Here is an 8,457-nt window from a genome sequence, read left to right as displayed (position 1 = left end):
CACTCTACCACTTGAGCTATACCTCTATTTTGCCCTGATTATTTTGGAGATGGGATCGGGTTTGTCTGGGTTGGCCTTAAACTGTGGTCTCTTTATCTCAGCCTCCCAAGTAGCTAGGATTACAGTCATGAGCCACCGGCACCTGGTGGCAATTAAATTCTTATAAAAAAAATAGGCAAAATTTTCTCCTATGGGATTCAGCTTAAGCACACAATTCCATGCCTGTGTATGTCTAAACCTCTTCTAAAGATTTCTGTGAATTTTTGGGTCATATTTAAATTCTCAGCATCACACATCATCATTTTGAGGTTGATTTCGCTGAAAATTTGGGGCTGCATGTGGGTGCCAGATTGTTCATTGAACATAAAACTAACCATATGTTAGTCATCCTGTTCTTTAATTTCTCTGGACCATCCTGCCATAAAGTGTGTCTTATCCATCCATTGGCCCATCAGTGTCCAAGTTTCACAATCCCATTGGTTCCTTTCTTGGTGTGTCCTTTCTCAAGTACATTTGAGGAAGTGTGTACATTTCACGTACATCTTTCCTCTTGGAGAGTCTTGGGAACTCTGAACTCTTTTCCACACACTTGGAAGTTCAAAACCATTAAGTCTCAACACAACTCAATGGTTTTTGTGTAAAAGAGACCATCTTCCTGAGCAAGTAAGTTGTGAACATAAACAACAGACATTTTTTTCTTAGCACAACAATATAGATAAATGGCAACCAGTCTGTACATTTTAAAAAGAAACCATATATTTACATATATGTAAATAAAAATGAGACCTCTTGAAACTATTCCAAGAATGGGGGAGGAGAGGATAAAGGAGAATGACGGAGGGGATGAATTCAACTATGATAGGTTGTAAGAACTTTGGTAAATGTCACAGTGTACTCCCTGTACAACAGTAATAAATAAAAATTTAATAAATAAATAGAAATTAAAAGAAAGAGCCATATGAGGCTGATTCAGTTTCTGGAAGACCAGTTCTGAGACATTCCCGACTTGTGGAACAGCTTTTGACCTTCCTGCCATGTCCACCATCACTGCCCAGAGAGTTCTCAGCTGCCTATGGAGCCAGGGAGTAGGAAAAGAGTGATGAGGAAGGCTAGAGAAAACATGTCCTGTCTAAAGGGAACAGCCTTGATGGGCACTCGTCAATTTTTCCATGTGTCAGTGTGGGTTTTTTGTTTTGTTTTACAAAATATGAAATATCCCAATTAGATGAAAGCCAATGAAAACATGAATGGGACAATATTTGGAATGTACTTGCCTGTTTCTCTACCTTCCAGATGTCTCTCTGTCTCTCTCCCTTGACACTAGATGTTATGATAAACTTCTTCATCCTCAGGACTCAATTTAAAGTCTTTCTCTGTTTTCTCTTTCTATCCTAAGTAGATTTAATCACTCTTTTTTTTTTTCCAGTTCCCAGAGTCCACTCTTCACAGACAGGTTCACTGTATTTGTTCCATGGTCTGAATGCTTGCCAGACTATAAAAGCTCAAAGGCAGAAAACACGTGAACCACCTATCATCCTGGGAACCTCCTGTGATGGCTCAGTACACAGCAAGCTCTCAGTTAACATTTGTTGAGTGGTGAGGGGCTGGGAGTGCTTCCGGGGAGGAAGTCCTGAGCTCAGGCCTCCTTTCTGCTTTCCATTTCAGATTCTTCCTGAAGAAGGCAAGGTGTTGTAATGTACTTTCTTCACACTTGACCACAATGCCTTCAGGGAATTGTTATTCCCTGATATTTGAGGACCAGCAGAAAAGTAGCTGATACAATCTATGTGGAAAACTAGGGTAAAAAATTTACTGGCTTTTCTAGGCAAATGTCTGGGTTTTTTCTTTGAAGAGCTGATTTTTACAGAGTGTTTTACTGAGCAATCCACTAAAGGCTACTGGGCAGGCATTTGTTCTCACTGGGGTGGAAGGAAATGTGTGAGGAGGTAAAGGCTACCTGGTATATAGAGCTGTCTAGAAAACACCTGAATTCCCTCCTGAAATGTGAGCTAGAAAGAGCAATCTGACTGCTCCCTTGAACCTGTCTTGATAAGATATTTAAATTCTGCAGTGAATACTTACCTAAGAATGGTGCCATTTAAACATCTAAGAGTAATTGAGGTCTCTAAAAGTTTAGATAAAATTATTTTTAGAAATTTAAATCTTAATTTTAGAAAGAAATAGTAATTTGGAAAGGAGATTTGAGTGAGTGAAAACTTAGAGCCTCCCTCCTTCATTCTCTAAAATTATTAGTTGCCCCTGTCCTGTACTGGAATTTGAATTCAGGGTCTTGTGCTTGTTAGGCAAGCATTCAACTACATGAGCCATGCTCCCAGGACTTTTTCTTTTTTAGTTATTTTTCATAGAAAGTCTTAAGCTGTTTCCCCTTGGCCAGCCTCAGACTGGAATCCTGCTACCTATGCCTACGTTGTAGCCGAGATTGTAAACATGAACCAACACAGCTAGCTGAGATGGGAGTGTGGGGGGGGGGTCTCATTAATGTTTTGCCTGGGCTGGCCTGGAAATGTGATCTCACTGAGCTCTGCCTCTCATTTAGCTGAGACTATAGGTGTGAACCTGTTTTTTAATTAAAAAAAAATCTGTAAGGTAAATAGTCTCTTTTATTTGGATGCTGTAGAATTAAGATATGTGCCAAAGAATTATTTTAATAGTAAAAACTTTTCTTCAGGACTAGAAGCATCTTAGGGCTCAATGGCTTCAAGTAAAAGACAATAAAGAAAAATCAAGTTTCTGTGTATGTTTTAACTTATGTAGTAAAAGTCAGGGAATTTTGAAGTGAAATGAACAAGAATTCTCTGGCCAATGATGTGAAAGTGTAGTTTGAGGAAAAGAAATTTCTGCCAACTGAGGGGTGTCAGGGTTACTATTAATTGTGGGAAAGTCTGTACTGACTATACTTTCTTCACTTACCAACTCTATCCTGAGTGAACTCTATGCTACCTAAAACGATGGCTTATCTTTTCAAAAGAGGAAATCCAAATGACATTAAATCTGCACATGTTTGAGGACTTCAGGCTCACAATATGTGGTGAGGATGGAAAGTACAGAGGAGGATGTCATTAACAAAGTCTTGGTGACACCAAGGTAGCTCCCTGTGGTTCACAGCTGTGGGAAATTGCCTGCCATTTGGGAAATCGCTCCTGCTTTAGGTATAAAAAGATTGTTCATTTCCTTCTCCATCCTCCTAGCTGTGGGAAGGTGTTGTGAATTGTCTTGGCCAATGTTTGACTACATAGTAGGTTACTGATCCCTGGGAAAGGTGCATGGGAGGGTGAGGGGTGTTTGGGATGGTTGGAGGAGGGTGTTTGGGATTGGTTGGTCATGTTTGAATCTTGGCTTTCTCACTTAATCCATCATCTCTCTTGACTGCTTCTTATAACTTTCTTTGAATGACTTTGTCCCTTCCCTCTGCCCTGCTGTTTTCTGATGCTGCTTTGATTCTTGTCCCTTGCATTAAGAACAAGCTTGTGATCTGTGGATTGTCAGTACATAAATGAAGATGTTTAAGTAACACCCTTATGTTCTTGAAATCCACTTGAAGTATCACCATTCCATTGAAAGGGTGGGAAGTAACAAAAGATGCACACTGTGTGAGGAGAGAAATCTTATCTGTTTGTAAAAATATATGTTGGGGTCTTAACACCTACAACCTCAGAATGTGACTATTTTAATCATATTAAAATTAAGTTATTAGAGTGGGCTCTAACATAACAGGATGAGTGTCCTTATAGCAAGGGAGAATTTTGACAGATGTGCACACAGGGAGAACACCATGTAAAGATGAAGGCAAAGCTTGGGACCATGTTTCTATAAGGCAAGAAATTCTGAAGATTGCCTGAAGACTACCAGACACTAGGAGAGAGGAATGGATTGGATTTTTCCTCACAGCACTCAGAAAGAACTAACCCTGCCAATACCTTGAGCTTGGATTCTTTCCTCCAAAAATGTGAAGAGATACATTTCTGTTGTTTAAGCCATCCAGTCAGCAATAATCTGTTACAGCAGCACTAGCAAACTAATACTCTAACGACAGGAACACTGTCTGGCCCAATGGCTCCATGGTAGGTGCTCAGTAAATAGGAGCTCAATGAGTTAGTGTACTGATGCTCCTCACATGGGAGGCCTCTATGGTATTGAGAATTAGGATCAAGTGCTTGTGTTCTAGAGTCTTCCTAATCACTCTGTAGTTCTTCATGATTCAAACCTTAAGATAGAAAATTCCCCTTTTAAGTGCTTTGTGTGAGACACAGTCATCTTTGCTGAGGCAGAATGGTCAGGAGTCTGAGAGTCACTTTCCACCTTGTAGAAATCCTTGAGGTTAGAAATTACAAAGAGCTGTAGATATGAACTTGACTGTAGGAGGAGCAAAAATGGAAAGGAAAAATGCAGATGAAGATCTCAAAACATTTTCCTTCCTTGATGGACAAATATTGCTCTATTCTTTCTACTTAAGGTAGAAAAGAGGAAAGATTGCTCCTCATGGGGTCAGTCAACTCTTTGAGATAGGAAATAACTTGCCTGTGAGCCTGCCTTTCATATGTGAACCAACCAATCCAAAGCCCAGGTCTTAACTCCCTGCTTTATCAGGCTGTGACATGTGCTATTACCCCCTGTCTAAACACCACAGATCCTACTGAAATCACTCAAACTGACCAGTGCTAAGTCTGCCTCACTTGTTCCTTTCCATGGAAACCACCAAGAAGGCTGCTGCCCACATTTCCCCTCACTTACTCCCCCTTTTTCCTGACTGACCCTGGTGCTTCCTGGAGTGACCTGTGTAGTGTGGTATGGCCCCCTTCTTGAGAACTGTGAGTCAAAAACTGTCTTTTCAACAGAAATTGTCTCCTGATCTCTTGACCTCACTGTACTTGAATCATAATTAAATCCACATTTCAAAACACAAATGTTTGCAAAAGCACTTTCAAAATGCACATGTTGACTGACAACATTGATAACATTGATGGGTCTGGTGTCACTGATTGTTCTGATAATGTTCAAATGCACAAAAGACTTGTGCTTATGAAAGGACTAAATTGTGAGAAATACTTGGGACAACTGAGAACTTTTGGTGTGCAATAAAAGCAGAGTGGGAGTGAAGACCTTTCAGTCAAAGACAAAGATAGACTTGGACATGTCCTTGCTCTGGGGTAACCTTAAGCAGACCTAGCAATAACTGGGGGTGCAAAATGTGAGAGGGATTTTTGTCTTGTTATTAAGAAATTAATTAAATAATGAACATCATTTAAAAAATTCAACTGTGCTATGATGGGTGATAATGAATTCAAGAGAAGTGTTTTGAGAAAATGCTGATCTGAGGTATGAGTACTGTAAAACAGAAGAAAGAGGCAGACAGAACCTAAGTTGCACAAAGGGCAGTTTATTGGAGACTTAGAGATAGAAACATAGCTTGGGCAGCAGCAAGACAGGAGGAAGGTAAGCTAGACAAAGGAAAGCTGTGGCCAATTGGAATGTACCTGGCTTTTCTCAAGAACTATTAACATGTTGCATGTCATTTAAGAAACAGTCTGGGCATCACTGACTGGCTCACTGACTTATTAACTGTATTGCCCCATATCGTTTGGGATGGCAGATTACCTGACAGGCAAAATGGAGGTCATGACCAAGGTGGCCATTGCCATGTCAAACTTGATCTCAATGAGATTGTTAAAGAATAACTGACAATCTGTAGGGACAGCCTATGATTTTTTTTGTAACAGTTGTGATAAAGTTTATAATTATTTCCACCTTGTCTATAATTTTTTGCATAACCACCTTTCTTGGACCTAGAATGTAGGTTCTATAAGGGCAGAATCTGTACCTGCTATATTTGACTATTTCATTTCCAGTAAATAGTGCCTGGCACATAGTAGAGGATCAGTATGTATATGTTAAATAAATAAAATTTATGTTTATTGAAATAGTTGATAGGAAATGGAATTAAAGACTTCCCTGAATATGTTTTACATTTGGGTAAAGGCTATCACATTTGGTTAAATCCCTACCCCCTGTTTTCTTTTCCCCAAGAGCACACAGCTAGATTGCATTTCTCAGCCAGCTTTACTGTTAGGTGATGCCATGAGATTAGTTCTGAATGGTGAAATGCAGAGGGGACCAGCTCATGCAAAACTACTATGTAATCCTGCTCTTTCCTGCTTCCTTAACAGTAACCATATCCAAAGCATCTAGTGACTACAATGACATTTAAGATGACATTTGATACACTGTTGCAACAGAAACACATAACCACAGCTACAATGGTTTTCATCTCTTAAAAGACAGGACCCTCTCTAAAATTTCTTACTTGTGCAATGATATCAAGAAGTAATCATTTGTCCAGATTCTTTCTTTTTGATTGAGAGTTTGTGATTTGATCAGAGCATACTGGATGATTTGAGAGAGAACTGCTAAGGCCAGGCTTTTATATCAAATTTGCTTTTACAAATTAGGCTCTCTTATCTCTGTTTTCTATTTGGTTTGATTTCTGTTCGGCTGAAAAATCTGTGAAGGTATGTCTAGTATCTCATATCTCAGACATCAGGCTCCTCCTCTCATTGCTTTTGGCTCTATCTCTGGAGAAAGGAAGGGAATGCCACTGGGCTGCCATTTTCCCCTCTCATTGTTTATGGTGTAAACCTGCCTGTGTATGTGCCACTGCTGGAGGAGGCTTTGTTCAAGAGAAAAGCCAGTAAGATGACAGCAAATGGATAGTTAGGGGCTAAAACTAGGGAAGGAGAATGGATCTTAAGACAAGTAACTGGCATATTCAGTGGATGCTTTCACTATCGCATGAACTTGGGAGGTTTGAAGGTCTGGGAGAAGTAGCTATCAAGAATTAGGCAGGAACCTGTAACTCAGGCTCATAAGCCTAGTTACTTGGGAGGCAGAAATTGGGAAGGTTGCTGTTTTAGACCAGCCTGGCAAAAAGAACTTAGCAGGACCCCATCTCGACACAAAAAACTGGATATGGTGGCATGCACCTATTGCTATGGTAGGGAGCACAAATAGGAGGATTGCAGTCTAGGCCAGCCTGGTAAAAAGTGAGACCCTATTTAAAAAATGATAAAGCAAAAAGAGCTGGAGGCTCAAATGGTAGAGCACCTGCCTAGCCAATTTGAAGTCCTGAGTTAAAATCACATTCCTGCTCGCAAATATTATTCAACCAGTTAAACTTAGTAAATTCAAGTTCAGAAAACAAGGAGAGAAAACCTTTATAGCTTGTTGGTTTTGTAATCTGAGATGTCCTGCTAAGATGTCATTAGAGGGTTTTCTTCATTTCTACTTTTTTAATTGGGTAAAAGGGTTGCTACCACTTGGGGATGGCACCAAAATTCCCTTTGATACCTGACTGTCTTATGCACACTAGCCTGGATGATTATGGGAACAAGTTGCTAGTTCTTGTGCTTAAAGTAAAGGATCTATGAGCAAAACAAACCTTTGTGTGCCAAAGGTATTAATTCACAACTTTTAGTGATGCTATAGAAAGTTCATAGCAGTCATGCTATATGGTCCAAGATGAATTTAAAAATGATAAGTTTCATCTTGTATTTCACAACTGCCTAGATCTAAGTTTCTGAAAATCTTTAAATAACTTTATAGTAACAAGCTTTGTAATCAATCTTTCATATCAATTTACATGGACCTGGAATGGGTTGTGACAATGTTTGCCCTCGTTGGCTGGTGACTTGAAGACTGATCAAAAAGCAAGGGACACAAATGGCATTTCCTTAGAAATATCAGTGCAGCTCTGTTTCTGTGTCCTCTGAGCAGGGCCACATGGGATCTGAATGTCTTGGGTAGAGATATTGCTTGAAAGATCCTTCCAGGGTTTTCACTGGTTCCAAAAGTGAGTTGAAGAAATTTTATAGAAGGCTTCCCCAGACTCATCCTGTTGTTTGAGCCTGTACTTCAACTTTTAAAATCTTGCTGTAAGCTTCTTATCTTGGAGCATTTTGGCTCTAGGGACCCAGATTGATAGCAACTTCCAACCAACTGAAAATTTGCTGGCCTCTTTTAAAACTGCTTTTCTCAACATCATTGTGAGGCTGTGATTACCCTCAACCTGCTACAGTGCAGATCCAAATAAGATCAGAGTGTTCATATGTTGGTTGCCATTGATTTCAGTGGTGCTTTGCTAAAAACAAATAAACCAAAAAACAGATCCAGAGATCTCATTAATTATTACCTGAAAACTCGCATCAGATGTGGCATCACCACATCCATTTCCAACCTGCTGCAGCTTGTTTCAGCAGTGCTCCTAGCGAGTTGCTTATGGCTCTGCTAGCTGGGGCTTCCTTTACGCAAGTGCTGAGAATAGAACTGTCATCTTAGAGAGACATTGCTCTCATTTTAATTGTAACCTGGTAAGCTATTTGCCTTAAATGAAGTCTGAGTTATTTTCTCAACGAACATATTTTACTCAGGCTAAGTCTTCAAGGA

The sequence above is a fragment of the Castor canadensis genome, chromosome 13 (assembly GCF_047511655.1).
Source record: "Castor canadensis chromosome 13, mCasCan1.hap1v2, whole genome shotgun sequence".
NCBI lineage: Eukaryota > Metazoa > Chordata > Mammalia > Rodentia > Castoridae > Castor > Castor canadensis.
Note: the sequence above shows the minus strand (reverse complement) of the source record.